Consider the following 22,431-nt stretch of genomic DNA (forward strand, 5'->3'; position numbering starts at 1 on the left):
ATTTGCAAAAGCACGCTTTCGGGACCAAGCCCCCGCTCCTGCCGTAAATTTGGTGTAAATCTGTCCGTCCCCTATAACTTTGCCCCCCCTGAACCAAACCTCTCCAAACTTTGCATATTCAGAGTGGGCCATATACTTTTTTGCAAAGTTTGGTGAGGATTCGTCCAGGGGGAGCGAAGTTATAAGCCACCCAAAAAATGCTTTTCCTATGGAAACACCAACTTAACCAACTACATGGACGCTACCGCGTCCATGTATTATATATATATATATATATATATATATATATATATATATATATATATATATATATATATATAATTCTAAACCTTCCAGGCATTACCTCTTTGTTTTGCATTTATTATGGGGTCATATATATTACAGGGCATGTGGAAGTGGCCCTGTAGTTATGGTTAAATTGCTCAACTCACTTCTTGTGTGGCTTATAACTTTACTCCCCTGGACGAATCCTCACCAGACATTGCAAAAAAAGTGTATAACCCCCCTCAGGACGATTCTTCAAAGTTTGATGTGGTTTCATCCAGGGGGTGGGGGACAATGTTATGAGCGACAATGGACTAACACCTCAGCCGTATACCTGACATGTCCCAACACAAGGATCAGTCAGAGTCAGGCAATAACTGATAATTCTTCATCACATTTCCCACATGGATAAAAGGCAGAGCACGAAAGCACACTCTGAGCAAGGCAAACGCACAGGGAAGCAGCAATTCAGGACAGCAGTTTAAACCGAGGAGAAAGGCTGCAAGATCAGAGAGGACAACAAGGAGGGAAATGTCCTTGCCCTTTTCAGCGCAGAACTGTGAATTTCAAGAAACCTCAAGGAAAAGAAATTTAAGATCAGGGATTGCAGCTGACGAATGTTGTAGCGTGTGTCAAAAGTACACGGGGCCCTCCCACATTGATAGCCAAGGCGGGGAGAAGAGATTGCCACCGTGGTACTGTCCTTGACTCTGACAACAAAGCAACGCAAACAGCCGGTGAGTTAGAGAAACTGATAGCCGACCGTACTATGTTATGCTCAAGGTTACAAGCAGCAACATTGTATGAAGATAACATGAATACAAGTGAACTTTGTGAAAGCAAGATAGGTACCAGATACAGAGTGATCCAGCGCCACATTGGTGCTCACTCGAAGGTCTCTGTTTGGTGCCCCCCCTTGAACGGGGAAGAATAATTGAATTGTGAAATCAAAGTGGTCCTGCAGCCAGTTATATTAAATCTCAAAAGTCTTCGATTGTCTGTAAAATGAAATTGGTCTGAGACTGGCCAACAGGGACTTATAGTAGAAAACGTGTCTGAGTGTGGACGAGGGGGATCCTGGGTGAAAAGTAACACAACCAAGAAGATTGTTGTGGCAAATGTGAACCCGACTGAGGGATGCCTAATAATTGAAGTTGGTCTCAATGAAATTGGTCTGAGTCTGGTCGAGGGGGGTCTAATTTTAGAAAAAGGGTTCTGAGCCTGGAAAAGGGGGATCCTGGGTGAAAAGTAGAACACCCAATAAGATTGTTGTAGCAAATGTGAACCCAATTGAAATTGGTCAGAGCCCGACTGAGGGAGACTAAACGTGAAAGAAGGATTGGAGCCCACCCGAGGGGGGTCCAAGGTGAAGAATACATTGGCTGACGTGTATATCGAGAAAGGCACATTATTTGTTATTTATGGTACATTAGGTCCTATGAGGCTAGAGGCTGCATAAAAAAGACTTGGACACAGAAGACCTGGATATTGGTGAAATGAACTCTGGCCTCGTGCCAGAGAAGCCCTCGAGTGTGCAGTGCTAGAGTGACTCACCTTGTCAAGTGCTAAAAACTTGGGGAAGGGAGGCCAACGGCCAAACATCCTGACTTATCATTTTGTGAACACTTCCTCCTTTTTGTGAACATTATCCAACACTATTTTGTGGCATAGCTGTAAGGATTGGAAATAGGATTTGTTTAGTATTAATCCTTGTTATTTGACTGAACTCCACTAGGGCTGTATTATTATTATTTGATGGTCGTAGCTTGCTCCCATCTTAGATTTAGGTTTAGATTAGGTGTGTATATCACCAATTTTGCAGTTGAATAAACAGCCTTGAACTGTGATCACTTGTGTCTGTCTTACTTTGATACCATGCCTTCCTTACACAAGTAGGCATTGATGTGCCACAGAAAGAGCCCTGAAACCTGCTCTGGCTGATATTGGTAGCCACTGTAGTTCCTTTCTGGCTTCAGTAATGTGTTCCCTCTTAGGAAAATAAAAACTGATCTGAACTGCTTCATTTTGAATCATCTGGACCTTGGTGTATGTTAGGGAGAAGTCTCTGTTTAGGCTGAATTTCCTAACCTAGTGAGTCCCCCAGCAGCTTTGCTGGATTTCTGGAGTTTGTTTTTTTCCATCCTGCCAAGAGTGAGACTCTTTTCTCCCACTCTTGGACATGTATGTGTGTAATTCCTTTGAAATGCCAATGTGTTCGATGGGCTATGGGGTCTTTTACTCCATAGGGTCTCATATGTTTTTCTATGTGTGTTACACCGCACCCTACGTGTCGTAACACGGGGGCGCCCAAGCGGGTCCCCCACCATAGACTCCAGACCCGGGGACTGACTACTGTCTCCCCGGGCATGTAAAGTCACCATTGGCATTACTAGACTAAATTTACTAACAGAACTAGTACCAAGCATCTTATTGTGGACGTACTAGTAGGGGTTATTCGATTACTCCTGGATCTGTTACTCGAGGGGGCACTGTCCCGTCCCCCCTCGTCGAGTTTTGGCTGGTGGCAGTAGAAACTACTTGTTATGTTCGATCCCGAACATAACCCTAAGGGATTCGTCCCATTGTTGGAGATTGATACTTTTTCTCATTAATCTCTGACATACCACCGATCTACTTATCTTAAATAAGTTTATCGAGTGGTATTTTCTGCCAGAACTCGGTTTTAAATGGCGTCTGTGTTCGTCTCTGTGACTCCTAAACCAAAGGTTGAGCCCTTTGTTCCACTTTTGGCGGGCCTCTGTACAGAGACCCTCCAAAGTGGTGCCATTCTGTCTGGGTTACCTCAGGGGTGTGGGAGGGGGTTTAGGCACCCTGGACCGAGTTGCCTTGCCAACTCAGGTCGCACTCTGGAGTGATTGGCCCAGGTGGTGAGCCTTCTCGCTCACCACTTAGCATGTGTTGATTGACAGCTAGGCTGAATGAATGGGGGTTTTTCTGCATAAAAGCAGGGCTTTTGGGACTGGATCTTCAGAAGTCGCCACAGGACCTAAGAATCCGACGAGGGTAGCGCTGAGCCGACCTGCACGACGACACCTCCGGTGGAGCCCTGCGGAACCGACTCACCACTTCCCGACGACAGAGGAGATCTCCCTGCCGGAGAATCTCTTCCCCTGACTGGTGGGAACAACCAGTCCCCTTTGCTTTTCATTCGCCTCAGGACGCAGTGGTCGAATTGCGCGTGCAGAGCACCTCGGCAACCGGATAGCCACTACCCCTGTACCGCGACCAAAAGGTGGTGCCTTGTGACGGAGCACTTCGTGGCTGGTCTCTTCCCTGGTGGTGCACCGGACTTCACTTTTCTTCGACAACGAGATCATCTCTACACTTGGCAAAGACCCGACATGCATCCACCACCAGGAACAACTGCCCCCGCCGGACTGCCCTCCACAACAAGGTACCGTGTCCGCCTGACTTCCCTTTCGATCGATTCGAGTGAGGTGTCTTAATCCTCTCCGTTCCGTTGGGTCGCCTCCAAGCTTTTCTCATTTGTTGTTCTGAACTGGTTCAATCTGCCGATAACAATTTGCTACAAAGACTTGAATGCATCTCCACTAGAGACTTTTTGGGACATCGCGCCTTGCCTCTCTCCGAGTGGGCCTGGCCTCTGAACTTTATGATCTATTGTGATTCTTGCCTTCCTGCCTTGCATTTTATCCGCGAAGGATTGAACTGTGTTGATTTCATAACCTGCCTATCTTTTTCTCTCCCGTCCTAACTAATATTTGAGTGTCATCTAGGTTGAGGTATCCACCTCTGTCTGTAAATAAATGGTGCCGGTAGAACCTAGACTTGTCGAAATATTGCTAGGGGGATTGATCGTTTTCTTCTTCGTAGAGTAATTGTGTTTGATTTGTTTGCCGTGATAGTGCCATAGTGTTTTCCATAGATGTTTTGTTATAGATAAATACCTTAATATCTTTACACTGAAGCCTTGTTGCGTGTTTGCTTGTCTTACTGTGAAAAATTGTATACTCCACATACTGCTCAACTCTTCTTGAGGGAAGTCTGACTGCTCAGCCACAGCCACCAAGTGAATCTGTGTGGTACAGACTGCTACCAAGTAGGTTCACCGCCAAACACCTGTAGTCCTAAATCTTTTGCAGTGGTCCCAGAGGGAACTGCACAGGTTTCCGCCTAACATCCATCAGGCCGCCACTCATGTCTCCCAGCACCCTCACCCCCCAGCATCCAGGGGCACCCTCCACCAGGCCCCCACTCGTGTCCCCCTGGACCCCCACCCCCCAGCATCCAGGGGCACCCTCCACCAGGCCCCCACTCATGTCCCCCTGCACCCCCAACCTCAGCATCCAGGGAAACCCTCCACCAGGCCCCCACTCATGTCTCCCATCACCCCCACCCCCCAGCAGTGCAGAGCACCCTCCACCAGGCCCCCACTCATGTCCAACTCGTGTCTCCCACCACCACACCCCCCAGCAGTGCAGGGCACCCTCCACCAGGCCCCCACTCATGTCCCCCTGCACCCCCACCCCCCAGCATCCAGGGGCACCCTCCACCAGGCCCCCACTCATGTCCCCCTGCACCCCCAACCCCCAGCATCCAGGGGCACCCTCCACCAGGCCCCCACTCATGTCTCCCATCACCCCCACCCCCCAGCCGTGCAGAGCACCCTCCACAAGGCCCCCACTCATGTCCAACTCATGTCTCCCACCACCCCCACCCCACAGCAGTGCAGGGCACCCTCCAGCAGGCCTCCACTCATGTCCAACGCATGTCCCCCTGCACCCCCACCCCCCAGCATCCAGGGGCTCCCTCCACCGGGCCCCCACTTATGTCCATCTCATGTCTCCCATCACCCCCACCCCCCAGCACTGTGGGGCACCCTCCACCAGGCCCCCACTCATGTCCCCCTGCACCCCCACCCACCAGCATCCAGGGGCACCTTCCACCAGGCCCCCACTCATGTCTCCCAGCACCCACACCCCACAGCATCCAGGGGCACCCTCCACCAGGCCCCCACTCATGTCTCCCATCACCCCCACCCCCCAGCAGTGCAGGGCACATTCCACCAGGCCCCCACTCATGTCCAACTCATGTCTCCCAGCACCCCCACCCCCCAGCAGTGCAGGGCACCCTCCACCAGGCCCCTACTCATGTCCAACTCATGTCTCCCACAACCCCACCCCCCAGCAGTGCAGGGCACCCTCCACCAGGCCCACACTCATGTCCAACTCATGTCTCCCACCACCCCCACCCCCCAGCAGTGCAGGGCACCCTCCACCAGGCCCCCATTCATGTCCCCCTGCACCCCCACCCCCCAGCATCCAGGGGCACCCTCCACCAGGCCCCCACTCATGTCCACCTGCACCCCCACCCCCTAGCATCCAGGGGCACCCTCCACCAGGCCTCCACTCATGTCCCCCTGCACCCCCACCCACCAGCATACAGGGGCACCCTCCACCAGGCCCCCACTCATGTCTCCCAGCACCCCCACCCCCCAGCATCCAGGGGCACCCTCCACCAGGCCCCCACTCATGTCTCCCATCACCCCCACCCCCCAGCAGTGCAGGGCACCCTCCACCAGGCCCCCACTCATGTCCAACTCATGTCTCCCAGCACCCCCACCCCCCAGCAGTGCAGGGCACCCTCCACCATGCCCCCACTCATGTCCAACATATGTCTCCCACCACCCCCATCCCCCAGCAGTGCAGGGCACCCTCCACCAGGCCCCCACTCATGTCTCCCATCACCCCCACCCCCCAGCAGTGCAGGGCACCCTCCACCAGGCCCCCACTCATGTCCAACTCATGTCTCCCACCCCCCCACCCCACAGCAGTGCAGGGCACCCTCCACCAGGCCCCCACTCTTGTCCCCCTCCACCCCCACTCCCCAGCATCCAGGGGACCCTCCACCAGGCCCCCACTCATGTCCCCTTGCACCCCCACCCCCCAGCATCCAGGGGCACCCTCCACCAGGCCCCCACTCATGTCTCCCATCACCCCCACCCCCCAGCAGTACAGGGTGCCCTGCACCAGGCCCCCACTCATGTCCAACTCATGTCTCCCAGCACCCCCACCCCCCAGCAGTGCAGGGGACCCTCCACCAGGCCCCCACTCATGTCCAACTCATGTACCCCTGCACCCCCACCCCCCCAGCATCCAGGGGCACCCTCCACCAGGCCCCCACTCATGTCCATCTCATGTCTCCCATCAACCCCACCAGCCAGCACTGTGGGGCAGCCTCCACCAGTCCCCCACTCATGTCCCCCTGCACCCCCACCCACCAGCATCCAGGGGCACCCTCCACCAGGCCCCCACTCATGTCTCCCAGCACCCCCACCCCCCAGCATCCAGGGGCACCCTCCACCAGGCCCCAACTCATGTCTCCCATCACCCCCCCCAGCAGTGCAGGGCACCCTCCACCGTGCCCCCACTCATTTCCCCTGCACCCCCACCCCCCAGCATCCAGGGTCACCCTCCACCAGGCCCTCACTCATGTCTCCCATCACCCCCACCCCACAGCAGTGCAGGGCACCCTCCACTAGGCCCCCACTCATGTCCCCCTCCACCCCCACTCTCCAGCATCCAGGGGACCCTCCACCAGGCCCCCATTCATGTCCCCCTGCACCCCCACCCCCCAGCATCCAGGGGCACCCTCCACCAGGCCCCCACTCATGTCTCCCATCACCCCCACCCCCCAGCAGTACAGGGCGCCCTGCAAGAGGCCCCCACTCATGTCCAACTCATGTCTCCCAGCACCCCCACCCCCCAGCAGTGCAGGGCACCCTTCACCAGGCCCCCACTCATGTCCAACTCATGTACCCCTCCACCCCCACCCCCCAGCATCCAGGGGCACCCTCCACCAGGCCCCCACTCATGTCCATCTCATGTCTCCCATCACCCCCACCAGCCAGCACTGTGGGGCACCCTCCACCAGTCCCCCACTAATGTCCCCCTGCACCCCCACCCACCAGCATCCAGGGGCACCCTCCACCAGGCCCCCACTCATGTCTCCCAGCACCCCCACCCCCCAGCATCCAGGGGCACCCTCCACCAGGCCCCCACTCATGTCTCCCATCACCCCCCCAGCAGTGCAGGGCACCCTCCACCAGGCCCCCACTCATGTCCAACTCATGTCTCCCACCACCCCCACCCCCCAGCAGTGTCGGGCACCCTCCACCAGGCCCCCACTCATGTTCAACTCATGTCCCTCTGCACCCCCACCCCCCAGCATCCAGGGGCACCCTCCACCGTGCCCCCACTCATGTCCCCCTGCACCACCACCCCCCAGCATCCAGGGTCACCCTCCACCAGGCCCCCACTCATGTCTCCCTGCACCCCCACCCCCCAGCATCCAGGGGCACCCTCCACCAGGCCCCCACTCATGTCCCCATGCACCCCCACCCCCCAGAATCCAGGGGCACCCTCCACCAGGCCCCCACTCATGTCTCCCATCACCCCCATGCACCAGCAGTGCAGAGCACCCTCCACCAGGCCCCCACTCATGTCCAACTCATGTCTCCCACCACCCCCACCCCCCAGCAGTGTCGGGCAACCTCCACCAGGCCCCCACTCATGTCCAACTCATGTCCCTCTGCACCCCCACCCCCCAGCATCCAGGGGCACCCTCCACCGGGCCCCCACTCATGTCCAACTCATGTCTCCCATCACCCCCACCCCCCAGCACTGTGGGGCACCCTCCACCAGGCCCCCACTCATGTCCCCCTGCACGCCCACCCACCAGCATCCAGGGGCACCCTCCACCAGGCCCCCACTCATGTCTCCCCACACCCACGCCCCCCAGCATCCAGGGGCACCCTCCACCAGGCCCCCACTCATGTCTCCCATCACCCCCACCCCCCAGCAGTGCAGGGCACCCTCCACCAGGCCCCCACTCATGTCCAACTCATGTCTCCCAGCACCCCCACCCCCCAGCAGTGCAGTGCACCCTCCACCAGGCCCCCACTCATGTCCAACTCATGTCTCCCAGCACCCCCCACCCCCAGCAGTGCAGGGCACCCTCCACCAGGCCCCTACTCATGTCCAACTCATGTCTCCCACCACCCCACCCCCCAGCAGTGCAGGGCACCCTCCACCAGGCCCACACTCATGTCCAGCTCATGTCTCCCACCACCCCCACCCCCCAGCAGTGCAGGGCACCCTCCACCAGGCCCCCACTCATGTCCCCCTGCACCCCCACCCCCCAGCATCCAAGGGCCCCCTCCACCAGGCCCCCACTCATTTCCACCTGCACCCCCACCCCCTAGCATCCAGGGGCACCCTCCAACAGGCCCCCACTCATGTCCCCCTGCACTCCCACCCACCAGCATCCAGGGGCACCCTCCACCAGGCCCCAACTCATGTCTCCCAGCACCCCCACCCCCCAGCATCCAGGGGCACCCTCCACCAGGCCCCCACTCATGTCTCCCAGCACCCACACCCCCCAGCATCCAGGGGCACCCTCCACCAGGCCCCCACTCATGTCTCCCATCACCCCCACCCCCCAGCAGTGCAGGGCACCCTCCACCAGGCCCCCACTCATGTCCAACTCATGTCTCCCAGCACCCCCACCCCCCAGCAGTGCAGGGCACCCTCCACCAGGCCCCCACTCATGTCCAACTCATGTCTCCCAGCACCCCCACCCCCCAGCAGTGCAGGGCACCCTCCACCAGGCCCCTACTCATGTCCAACTCATGTCTCCCACCACCCCACCCCCCAGCAGTGCAGGGCACCCTCCACCAGGCCCACACTCATGTCCAACTCATGTCTCCCACCACCCCCACCCCCCAGCAGTGCAGGGCACCCTCCACCAGGCCCCCACTCATGTCCCCCTGCACCCCCACCCCCCAGCATCCAGGGGCACCCTCCACCAGGCCCCCACTCATGTCCAACTGCACCCCCACCCCCTAGCATCCAGGGGCACCCTCCAACAGGCCCCCACTCATGTCCCCCTGCACTCCCACCCACCAGCATCCAGGGGCACCCTCCACCAGGCCCCCACTCATGTCTCCCAGCACCCCCACCCCCCAGCATCCAGGGGCACCCTCCACCAGGCCCCCACTCATGTCTCCCATCACCCACACCCCCCAGTAGTGCAGGGCACCCTCCACCAGGCCCCCACTCATGTCCAACTCATGTCTCCCAGTACCCCCACCCCCCAGCAGTGCAGGGCACCCTCCACCACGCCCCCACTCATGTCCAACACATGTCTTCCACCACCCCCATCCCCCAGCAGTGCAGGGCACCCTCCACCAGGCCCCCACTCATGTCTCCCATCACCCCCACCCCCCCAGCAGTGCAGGGCACCCTCCACCAGGCCCCCACTCATGTCCAAGTCATGTCTCCCACCCCCCACCCCACAGCAGTGCAGGGCACCCTCCACCAGGCCCCCACTTATGTCCCCCTTCACCCCCACCCCCCAGCATCCAGGGGACCCTCCACCAGGCCCCCACTCATGTCCCCCTGCACCCCCACCCCCCAGCATCCAGGGGCACCCTCCACCAGGCCCCCACTCATGTCTCCCATCACCCCCACCCCCCAGCAGTACAGGGTACCCTGCACCAGGCCCCCACTCATGTCCAACTCATGTCTCCCAGCACCCCCACCCCCCAGCAGTGCAGGGCACCCTCCACCAGGCCCCCACTCATGTCCAACTCATGTACACCTGCACCCCCAGCCCCCAGCATCCAGGGGCACCCTCCACCAGGCCCCCACTCATGTCCATCTCATGTCTCCCATCACCCCCACCAGCCAGCACTGTGGGGCACCCTCCACCAGTCCCCCACTCATGTCCCCCTGCACCCCCACCCACCAGCATCCAGGGGCACCCTCCACCAGGCCCCCACTCATGTCTCCCAGCACCCCCACCCCCCAGCATCCAGGGGCACCCTCCACCAGGCCCCCACTCATGGCTCCCATCACCCCGCCCAGCAGTGCAGGGCACCCTCCACCAGGCCCCCACTCATGTCCAACTCATGTCTCCCAGCACCTCCACCCCCCAGCAGTGCAGGGCACCCTCCACCAGGCCCCCACTCATGTCCAACTCATGTCTCCCACCACCCCCACGCCCCAGCAGTGCAGGGCACCCTCCACCAGGCCCCCACTCATGTCCCTCTGCACCCCTAACCCCCAGCATCCAGGGGCACCCTCCACCAGGCCCCAACTCATGTCCCCCTGCACCCCCACCCCCCAGCATCCAGGGTCACCCTCCACCAGGCCCCCACTCATGTCTCCCTGCACCCCCACCCCCCAGCATCCAGGGGCACCCTCCACCAGGCCCCCACTCATGTCCCCATGCACCCCCACCCCCCAGCATCCAGGGGCACCCTCCACCAGGCCCCCACTCATGTCTCCCATCACCCCCATCCCCCAGCAGTGCAGAGCACCCTCCACCAGGCCCCCACTCATGTCCAACTCATGTCCCTCTGCACCCCCACCCCCCAGCATCCAGGGGCACCCTCCACCGGGCCCCCACTCATGTCCAACTCATGTCTCCCATCACCCCCACCCCCCAGCACTGTGGGGCACGCTCAACCAGGCCCCCATTCATGTCCCCCTGCACCCCCACCCACCAGCATCCAGGGGCACCCTCCACCAGGCCTCCAATCATGTCTCCCAGCACCCACACCCCCCAGCATCCACGGGCACCCTCCACCAGGCCCCCACTCATGTCTCCCATCACCCCCACCCACCAGCAGTGCAGGGCACCCTCCACCAGGCCCCCACTCATGTCCAACTCATGTCTCCCAGCACCCCCACCCCCACCAGTGCAGGGCACCCTCCACCAGGCCCCCACTCATGTCCAACTCATGTCTCCCACCACCCACACCCCCCAGCAGTGCAGGGCACTCTCCACCAGGCCCCCACTCATGTCCCCCTGCACCCCCACCCCCCAGCATCTAGGGGCACCCTCCACCAGGCCCCCACTCATGTCCCCCTGCACCCACACCCCCCAGCATCCAGGGGCACCCTCCACCAGGCCCCAACTCATGTCCCCCTGCACCCCCACCCCCCAGCATCCAGGGGCACCCTCCACCGGGCCCCCACTCATGTTCAACTCATGTCTCCCATCACCCCCACCCCCCAGCACTGTGGGGCACCCTCCACCAGGCCCCCACTCATGTCCCCCTGCACCCCCACCCACCAGCATCCAGGGGCACTCTCTACCAGGCCCCCACTCATGTCTCCCAGCACCCACACCCCCCAGCATCCAGGGGCACCCTCCACCAGGCCCCCACTCATGTCTCCCATCACCCCCACCCCCCAGCAGTGCCTGGCACCCTCCACCAGGTCCCAACTCATGTCCAACTCATGTCTCCCAGCACCCCCACCCCCCAGCAGTGCAGGGCACCCTCCACCAGGCCCCCACTCATGTCCAACTCATGTCTCCCACCACCCCCACCCCCCAGCAATGCAGGGCACCCTCCACCAGGCCCCCACTCATGTCTCCCATCACCCCCACCCCCCAGCAGTGCAGGGCACCCTCCACCAGGCCCCCACTCATGTCCAACTCATGTCTCCCAGCACCCCCACCCCCCAGCAGTGCAGGGCACCCTCCACCAGGCCCCCACTCATGTCCAACTCATGTCCCCCACCGCCCCCACCCCCCAGCAGTGCAGGGCACCCTCCACCAGGCCCCCACTCATGTCCAACTCATGTCTCCCACCACCCACACCCCCCAGCAGTGCAGGGCACTCTCCACCAGGCCCCCACTCATGTCCCCCTGCACCCCCACCCCCCAGCATCCAAGGGCACCCTCCACCAGGCCCCCACTCATGTCCCCCAGCACCCCCACCCCCCAGCATCCAGGGGCACCCTCTACCAGGTCCCCACTCATGTCCAACACATGTCTCCCACCACCCCCCAGCAGTGCAGGGCACCCTCCACCAGGCTCCCACTCATGTCCAACTCATGTCTCCCACCACCCCCACCCCCCAGCAGTGCAGGGCACCCTCCACCAGGCCACCACTCATGTCCCTCTGCACCCCCACCCCCCAGCATCCAGGGGCACCCTCCACCAGGCCCCCACTCATGTCCCCCTGCACCCCCACCGTCCAGCATCCAGGGTCACCGTCCACCAGACCCCCACTCATGTCTCCCTTCACCCCCACCCCCCACCAGTCAGGGGCACCCTCCACCAGGCTCCCACTCATGTCTCCCAGCACCCCCACCCCCCAGCATCCAGGGGAACCCTCCACCAGGCCCCCACTCATGTCTCCCAGCACCCCCACCCCCCAGCATCCAGGGGCACTCTCCACCAGGCCCCACTCATGTCTCCCATCACCCCTACCCCCCAGCCGTGCGATTTGCCTGGGTACGTGTTTTCCTGGGGTGCGCGGGTAGTCTCACATGCGATAACATCAGGGTACGTGTATTATGGGTCCGCTTGAACTTCCACACGCGATACCAGCAGGCTACGTGTATTACGGGGTTCGCAGGAAGTTCCACAAGCAATTGCCCTGGGTACATGTATTTCGGGGTGCGTGTGAAGTTTCACACGTGATTTTGCAGCGTACGTGCATTTCGGTGTGCGCGTGAAGTTCCACACGTGACTGGGCCTGTGAGAGTGTGGTACGTGTATTCCAGGGGTGGGCGGGAATATTTACTCGCGACTGGGCCTGGGAGAGCGTGTTACGTGTATTCCTGGGGTGGGCGGGAAGATTCACACGGTCGCCTACAGCGCGGCAAAAAGTAAATGTTCCAATCCTGAAACACATACGCCAGCATGAAGCAGGCGTACGTCGACCCGCGCAGCATAAAAGTGCGCGCAAGCAACAAACAAGCTCAGACACCAGGATGAATATACCGTTCCTAGCAGCAGTGGCCGTGGGTTACCAAAGGAGGAGGAGGAGGATAGTGAGGGCCCGAATTTTCACTCCCAGAACCATCCTTTTTGGGATGCCTGATGACCAGGTGTATGGGAGGTATAGGTTTCCACCACACATAATACTGGACCTGGTCAGTGAGTGGGAGGATGACTGTTAGGCGGAAACCTGTGCAGTTCCCTCTGGGACCACTGCAAACGATTTAGGACTACAGGCGTTTGGCGGTGAACCCACTTGGTAGCAGTCTGTACCACACAGATTCACTTGGCAGCTGTGGCTGAGCAGTCAGACTTCCCTCAAGAAGGAGCAGTATGTGGAGTATACAATATAGGGCAATTCTTCACAGTAAGACAAGCAAACACACAACGAGACTCAGTGTATAGATATTCAGGTATTTATTTATAACGGAACATGTATGAAAAACACTATGGCACTATCACGGCAAACACTTTAATCACAATTACGACGACGACGACGATCAATCCCTCTAACAATATTTCGACAAGTCTAGGTTCTACCAGCATCACTTATTTGCAGACAGAGGTGTATGCCTCAACCTAGATGGCACTCTAATATTAGTTAGGATGGGAGAGAAAAATAGGCAGGTTATGAAATCAACACAGTTCAATACTTCACGGGAAAAATGCAAGGCAAGAAGGCAAGAACCACAATAGATCATAAAGCTCAGAGGCCAGTCCAACTCGGAGAGAGGCAAGGCGATATGTCCTAAAAAGTCTCTAGGGGAAATGCGTTCTAGTCTTTGTAGCAAATTGTTATCGGCAGATTGAACCAGTTCAGAACAATACGTGAGAAAGCTTGGAGGCGACCCAACGGAAAGGAGAGGATTAAGACACCTCACTCGAACCGATCGAAAGGGAAGCCAGGCGGACACGGTACCTTGTTTGTGGAGAGACAGCTCCGGCGGGGGCAGTTGTTCCTGGTGGTGGATGCACGTCGGGTCTTTGCCAAGAGTAGAGATGTTCTCGTCGTCGAAGAAAAGTGAAGTCCGGTGCACCACCAGGGAAGAGACCAGCCGTGGAGTGCTCTGTCACAAAGCACCACCTTTTGGTCGCAGTACAGGGGTAGTGGCTATCTGGTTGCCGAGGTGCTCTGCACGGGCAATTCGACCACTGCGTCCTGAGGTGAAGAAAAAGCAAAGGGGACTGGTTGTTCCCACCAGTCAGGGGAAGAGACTCTCCGGCAGGAAGATCTCCTCTGTCGTCGGGAAGTGGTGAGTCGGTTCCGCAGGGCTCCACTGGAGGTGTCGTCGTGCAGGTCGGATCAGCGTTACCCTCGTCGGATTCTTAGGTCCTGTGGTGACTTCTTAAGATCCAGTCCCAAAAGCCCTGCTTTTATGCAGAAAACCCCCATTCATTCAGCCTAGCTGTCAATCAACACATGCTAAGTGGTGAGCGGGAAGGCTCACCACTTGGGCCAATCACTCCAGAGTGCGACCGGCAACTCGGTCCAGGGTGCCTAAACCCCCTCCCACACCCCTGTGGTAACCCAGACAGAATGGCACCACTTTGGAGGGTCTCTGTACAGAGCCTGCCAAAAGTGGAACAAAGGGCTCAACCTTTGGTTTAGGAGTCACATAGACGAAAACAGACGCCATTTTTTAAAAACCGAGTTCTGGCAGAAAATATCATCCGATAAACTTATTTAAGATAAGTAGACCGGTGGTATGTTAGAAATTAACGAGAAAAAGTATCAATCTCTAAAATTTGGACGCATCCCATAGGGTTATGTTCGGGGTCGAACATAACAAGTAGTTTCCACTGCCACCAGCCAAAACTCGACGAGGGGGGGCGGGACAGTGCCCCCTCGAATAACAGATCCAGGAGTAATCGAATTACCCCTACTAGTACGTCCACAATAAGATGGTTTGTACCAGTTCTGTTAGTAAATTTAGGTCTAGTAAAGCCAATGGTGACTTTACATGCCCGGGGAGACAGTAGTCAGTCCCCGGGTATGGAGTCTATGGTGGGGGTTCGCTAGGACGCCCCAGTGCTACGGCACGTAGGGTGCGGTGTAACACACATAGAAAAACATATGAGACCCTATGGAGTAAAAGACCCCATAGCCCATCGAACACATTGACATTTCAAAGGAATTACACACATACATGTCCAAGAGTGGGAGAAAAGAGTCTCACTCTTGGCAGGATGGAAAAAACAAACTCCAGAAATCCAGCAAAGCTGCTGGGGGACTCACTAGGTTAGGAAATTCAGCCTAAACAGAGAATTCTCCCTAACACTCGCCCCCCCCAGACTAAGGGACAGGAGGATTTAATCCACTCCTGGATGAATCTCATACCTCTAGTCGATGACATACATCCTAGAGAGACCATCAGCATTTTGGTGGTGACATCCTGACCTGTGTTCAATGGGTTTCCAGGTTTTCCTTTGTAAGCTATATGACCTACAAACCTTCCTAGGAACATCAGTCATTTTAAGTTTATAGGGGATCTGGTTGACCAGTCCCTCAGAAGTTGTTACAACTTCTGAACCTGTGTTAGGCTTTTTCAAGGGGTCCTTATAAAGGATTCCCTTAGATCTAGAGGGGCCTCCAGAGGTCTTCCCTACCTCTCTGTTGAGAGAAGGTTGAGTTTTAGGCCTCTTGGTTGGAGGAGATGGAGACAAGCAAGGTACATGCTTCTCCTTCCTCTGAGATCTTACCTTACCTACTTTAGGAGTTCCCCCCTTAAGTCTAGGAATTGGGTTGGAGTCTTCCGTGCGAGGTCCAACAGTCTGAAGGTTTTTGACCTTAGACTTTTCTGGTTTTCCACCAGCACTGAGAATTACCAGTTCTCTTAGGCCTAGTTAGGGTTCCGGTAGGTCTATCCACCTAATCCTCAGAAGCAGGGGGAGTCACAGACTCTATAACTGGGGGAACAATGATGGAGCTTGGTTGGGGCTCCCATTTCCCTAACATGTTAGCCTGAAATTTGCCTGGGTCAGAGGTCAATTTACCTACACCAGGGCTTGGAGTGGGGTTCTCAGTAGAGGTTCCCACAGGCTTAGAGTGGCTCCTTAAGGTGGCCTCTCTAGCCAATTTGGTTTGGTTCTGGGTCTCCATACTGGGAGGCCTGGGGGTACTGGATACTACTCCTAGAGTTTTTAGATCATTCCCCAACAGGACTCTCCCAGGCACCTCAGTCTGAACACTGACAGGAATCAACACTGTCATGTCATTACACTGAATGAGGGCTGGTAGAATTGGAACCAGTTGGACAGGGCCTCCAGACATCTTAGCGGGACCTTTGGGTGCCTTAGCAACATCCTCAGGCCTGAAAAAGCTTTCGTCCACTACTGTTCTGCTGGCCCCAGAGTCTCGCCTGGCAGGAGTATCCTGGCCATTGACAAGAACACTGTCCACATAATAACATTTAGAGTTTTCTGGTATAGAGTCGTACATACTCCTATTCTGATTACTAACAAGGTCCATCGACTCTACTGATACACTTGCTTGAAGAACCCAAGGTTCTTCAGCAAAGACTTCAAAGTGAGCACTAGTCATTTGCACTTCCTCCTCAGGAGTGAAGGCTAAGGAGACTGTGCTGATCCCAGTAGGTTTACCCTTACATTTTGGATCTCCTTTGATATGGTCAGTTGCCCCACAGAGATAGCATGTTACAAATGCTCTCTGGAAGGGTGGCTTGTTCTGACCTCCTTCTGGTTTGTGGCCAGAAGGGACACTATTCTGTTGTGGTTTTCCCTGGGGTCTACCCTGGTTATTTTGTTGTTTGGGGCCCTCTTTGGGTTGGGAGGTATTAGAATTCTCTTTTGAGTCTTTGTTAGGTTGTTTTCCCTCATCCTTTTTCTGAGTTGCCCCAGAATCCTTATGAGTAGCCCTGTTGGCAACCCATAAGTCAGCAGCCTTAGCCAGCTTCTGGGAATCCAATTCCTTCGAATCAGCAAAGTGCTGTCTGAGCTCAGGAGAACAGGCATCATAAATAGACTCCAACATAAAAAGATTCCTCATACCCTCATAAGTGTTCACTTTGTAACCCTTAATCCATCCCTCTAAGTTTTTCAACCCTTCACTCACCCAGGTAGCCCAAGGGGTACCATCATGCTTTTTGAGGGTTCTAAACCTCTTAAGATACTGGGAAGGGGTCTTCCCGAATCTAGCTATTAAAGCTAGTTTCACACTTTCGTAATCCGTCTTATCCGCCTCCCCCACCTCCATTACCACATCAGTCGCAACAGGAGGGAGCCTAGAGAACAACCAGGGAAGCAAAGCATTCCCGGTGATGTCCTGGAGCCCATGATTGTATTCAAACAGTTTCAACCAATCCAACACATCCAATCTCGGTTCATACATACCCACTAATTCCTTCGGCATCCGGGGTCTTTTGGGACTGGAGCTCCTAGAGGAACCAGAGGAGAGAGAAGCATTTTCCATAGACAACTTTTTCATCTCTAACTCGTGATTAAGTTCTATTTCTCTGAGTCTCAACTCAGCTTGCTTTTGCTCAGCCTGGGCATTCATCCGTCTGAACTCGAGCTCTTGGTTTCGTTCAGATTGAGCCAAGAACCGTTTGTATTCTAGTTTGAGCTTCATTTTTTCAAGTTCAAAATAAGCAGGGTTACTTGTGGGACCTGGTATGGGCCCCGTAGGCACTGCTGGTAAGGCAGGTAGAGGAGCAGGGGAGACAGTTTTGTTAGCCTCTCCGTCCTCGTCAGCCTCTTCATCGCTATCATCAGAATTACGATTCAGATCAACACCATCACTGTTATCTACAGTCACTGGAGAGATTGGCTCCTCTGAACCAGTACCCAGACTTTGGTTCGCCAGAAATCTCTCTATCAGTTCTAACTTATTGCCTCTTACAGGAAGATTATCTTGCCTACAGAGAGCTCGCAGACTCTCAGTATTTTCACCTGACAAGGACTCTTGACTGTAAGTTTCCATCGTAGACATGATTTTTGAAAGTTGCTTTTTGTGCAAAGTTTTGTGGTTAGTTATCCTACAGTGTCGAAAAGCACTCTAAACTGTATACTCGATACAAATCCCACCGCTGCACACCAGTGTTAGGCGGAAACCTGTGCAGTTCCCTCTGGGACCACTGCAAAAGATTTAGGACTACAGGCGTTTGGCGATGAACCCACTTGGTAGCTGTCTGCACCACACAGATTCACTTGGTAGCTGTGGCTGAGCAGTCAGACCTCTCTCAAGAAAAGTTGAGCAGTATGTGGAGTATACAAAATAGGGCAATTCTTCACAGCAAGACAAGCAAACACGCAACGAGGCTTAGTGTAAAGATATTAAGGTATTTATTTATAACAAAACATCTATGAAAAACACTATAGCAAATTCACGGCAAACAAATCAATACTCTACGAAGCAGAAAACGATCAATCCCCCTAGCAATATTTCGACAACTCTAGGTTCTACTGGTACCACTTATTTTCAGACAGAGGTGTATACCTCAACCTAGATGACACTCGAACATTAGTTAGGACGGGAGAGAAAAAGATAGGCAGGTTATGAAATCAACACAGTTTAATCCTTCGCGGATAAAATGCAAGGCAGGAAGGCAAGAATCGCAATAGATCATAAAGTTCAGAGGCCAGGCCCACTCGGAGAGAGGCAAGGCACGATGTCCCGAAAGTCTCTAGCAGAGATGCATTCAAGTCTTTGTAGCAAATTGTTATCGGCAGATTGAACCAGTTCAGAACAACAAATGAGAAAAGCTTGGAGGCGACCCAACGGAACAGAGAGGATTAAGACACCTCACTCGAACCGATCGAAAGGGAAGCCAGGCGGACACGGTACCTTGTTGTGGAGGGCAGCTCCGGCGGGGGCCGTTGTTCCTGGTGGTGGATGCACGTTGGGACTTTGCCAAGAGTAGAGATGATCTCGTCGTCGAAGAAAAGTGAAGTCCGGTGCACCACCAGGGAAGAGACCAGCCGCGGAGTGCTCCGTCACAAGGCACCACCTTTTGGTCGCGGTACAGGGGTAGTGGCTATCCGGTTGCCGAGGTGCTCTGCACGGGCAATTCGACCACTGCGTCCTGAGGCGAATAAAAAGCAAAGGGGACTGGTTGTTCCCACCAGCCAGGGGAAGAGACTCTCCGGCAGGGAGATCTCCTCTGTCGTCGGGAAGTGGTGAGTCGGTTCTGCAGGGCTCCACCGGAGGTGTCGTCGTGCAGGTCGGCTCAGCGTTACCCTCGTCGGATTCTTAGGTCCTGTGGCGACTTCTAAAGATCCAGTCCCAAAAGCCCTGCTTTTATGCAGAAAACCCCCATTCATTCAGCCTAGCTGTCAATCAACACATGCTAAGTGGTGAGCGGGACAGCTCACCACTTGGGCCAATCACTCCAGAGTGCGACCGGAGTTGGCAAGGCAACTCGGTCCAGGGTGCCTAAACCCCCTCCCACACCCCTGGGGTAACCCAGACAGAATGGCACCACTTTGGAGGGTCTCTGTCCAGAGGCCCGCCAAAAGTGGAACAAAGGGCTCGACCGTTGGTTTAGGAGTCACAGAGACGAACACAGACGCCATTTTACAAACCGAGTTCTGGCAGAAAATACCATCCGATAAACTTATTTAAGATAAGTAGACCGGTGGTATGTTGGAGATTAACGAGAAAAAGGGTCAATCTCCAACAATGGGACGAATCCCATAGGGTTATGTTCGGGATCGAACATAACAAGTAGTTTCCACTGCCACCAGCCCAAACTCGACGAGGGGGAACGGGACAGTGCCCCCTCGAGTAACAGATCCAGGAGGAATCGAATTACCCCTACTAGTACGTCCACAATAAGATGGTTTGCACTAGTTCTGTTAGTAAATTTAGGTCTAGTAAAGCCAATGGTGACTTTACATGCCCGGGGAGACAGTAGTCAGTCCCCGGGTATGGAGTCTATGGTGGGGGTCCGCTAGGACGCCCCAGTGCTACGGCACGTAGGGTTCGGTGTAACACACATAGAAAAACATATGAGACCCCATGGAGTAAAAGACCCCATAGCCCATTGAACACATTGACATTTCAAAGGAATTACACACATACATGTCCAAGAGTGGGAGAAAAGAGTCTCACTCTTGGCAGGATGGAAAAAACAAACTCCAGAAATCCAGCAAAGCTGCTGGGGGACTCACTAGGTTAGGAAATTCAGCCTAAACAGAGAATTCTCCCTAACAATGTGTCATGGCATTCGCTATGGCTGGTGTTGCCTTTGCTACTTGGCAGGGTCATGTACATTTTGGACAGGCATGTGATTGCCCAATCAGGGGTCAGTATCTTAGGGATGGTCATGACTCCAACTACTCGTGTATGGTGGCTTTGTGAATGTGCATGCATTAGGACTCTATTGGCATGATTGTCTAGTGGCCCGGGGGGGATGTACCTTCTGTGTCAGGGTGAGGTGCAGCACTGTGGCACACACAAGATGCTTAGTGATAGTTGTGCTTCCATATGTGACTGTGCTTTCACAGGTCTGTGACATTCAGACTGTGTTATGCTGTATTGAACATGTGCAAGGTTCCACATGCGAGGCATGGGAATGTTGCAGTTCTAGTGCTGCCTGATTTTCATGCTGGCATGCAGGGATTCCTCTGAGTATGCTCCTCACCCAGCAGATGCAATTTGACATGCATCTGAGTCCATTTTTGTACTCATCGAACATCCATGTGTTTGGCCTCGGTGCCTCTCCATGTAGCCTGGCAGGGAACTGTTGCGCAGGATCATGGAGTCGTGGGTGACTCCTGGGTAGTGAGCTCAGCAGTGGGTCAGGTCTACACGTCATCTGCACGTTCACTGAATGGTCATTCCTACGGTTCCTGTAAGCTGCCTCATGTTGCTGGGGGGCTACTAGTGCTACAAGTGTGTGCATTCCAGGGCTGCTATGCTGTTTGGGATTTGGGCAATGGTATTGAACTGGTCCTTGTGCTGGTTGACCTGTGCCTGTGTGACTGGCAATGCGATTTGCTCATTCACATGGAGCAGCAGTGCATCCAGCACCTGTCCCAGCACGGCACTGAAGGTGGACTGGGCCATGCCGTGCATCATGGCAAGAGTGTGTTTGTAGCTGCCAGGCCCCAGGTACTGTAGTACCGACACAAGCTTGACAAGTGGGGGCACTGATGGCTATATGGCTGCCCCACATGCTTGGTACTCTTTCCTCCAACGAAAAAAGTTCCACAGTGTCTAGTGGACCATTTTTTTTTTATTACATGTGAATTGTAACATGGCTAGAAATCTATGATAAAAGAACTGCAATGCACTTAGAGGGTCAATGGAGCACAATTCTCCTGGTGTCATGTGTTTTATATCTTCTTTCTGTGGATACTCTTTACAAATCCACTCTGCCATATCATCCTAACCACACTCAGCGCAACATAAAGTCACAAACCAAGTTGGAGGGCCCACGTTTCTGATCATGCATCTCACCTTACAGTGTCTCCTATACCAATATTTCTTAGTTCCTCTCAATGTAGCAAGAATATTTGTAAGTTTACCCTCTTTTCTTTCACCTGTTGCATCAGCTCACATGCAGAAAGATTTTGAAATCTATTTCCTGTCTGAAGTGTATGAGCAACAGCATTACATAATGTTGAATATTCTCTTTCATACAATAAGAGAAAAATATATTTAACATTATTGTGGAATCGAGAATCTTCAGAATACATTCTTGTACAACGGTGTTCTGAAGAACAGATTGGATATTTCTGATCATCCAATCTGCCTCCTGTGTCAGTAGGAAAAAGCATAGGGAAACAACAAGCTTTTAACATCTTTTCCCAGACCCTGCTTTCATTTGATACAATTTTAAACTGTGTCGTTCATGATTTCATGTGAGTGTAGAGGATTAATGGTGTAATGTTCATACAAACGATTGTCTTCGGCAACAGATAAATGTTGAAACTGACCATCACCACAGTTCCATTCAGAAGAGTTAGGTTTAAAAGTGCAAGAGACATACTTGGTTTTTTGCACTCATACAGTTTAACGAAAAGGTATCTCATTTTAGTATGATTTCAAGCCAGCATCCGTATATGATGGAACTGATGCTTACATCTAATTTCATCAAAACAAGCTAGAGAGTGAACCAGAAGTCCCATTTTTTTACAAACTTCACAATCATCTATTCTTTGTAGCATCTCAATCTGTCTTTGATCATTATTATTTGTGTGCACAAAACTCTTTAATTCTTTAAAAGAAAATGTATCAATATTGCACAATAAATTGCAAGTCCACACCTCACGTTGCTTTTTAGGTTTTAATCTAGAATGACCTAAACTTTCCATTTCTGTATCATCAGACCGTAGGATTTCTTCCATTTTTAAAAATCACAAAATGTTGAACTTCATAGCTACGTCCACTCTCATCAATAGCAAGGGGCACATTCCTTCCTTGAA

The sequence above is a fragment of the Ambystoma mexicanum genome, chromosome 3q, assembly GCF_040938575.1.
Source record: "Ambystoma mexicanum isolate Mex_15411 chromosome 3q, UKY_AmexF1_1, whole genome shotgun sequence".
Taxonomy (NCBI): Eukaryota; Metazoa; Chordata; class Amphibia; order Caudata; family Ambystomatidae; genus Ambystoma; species Ambystoma mexicanum.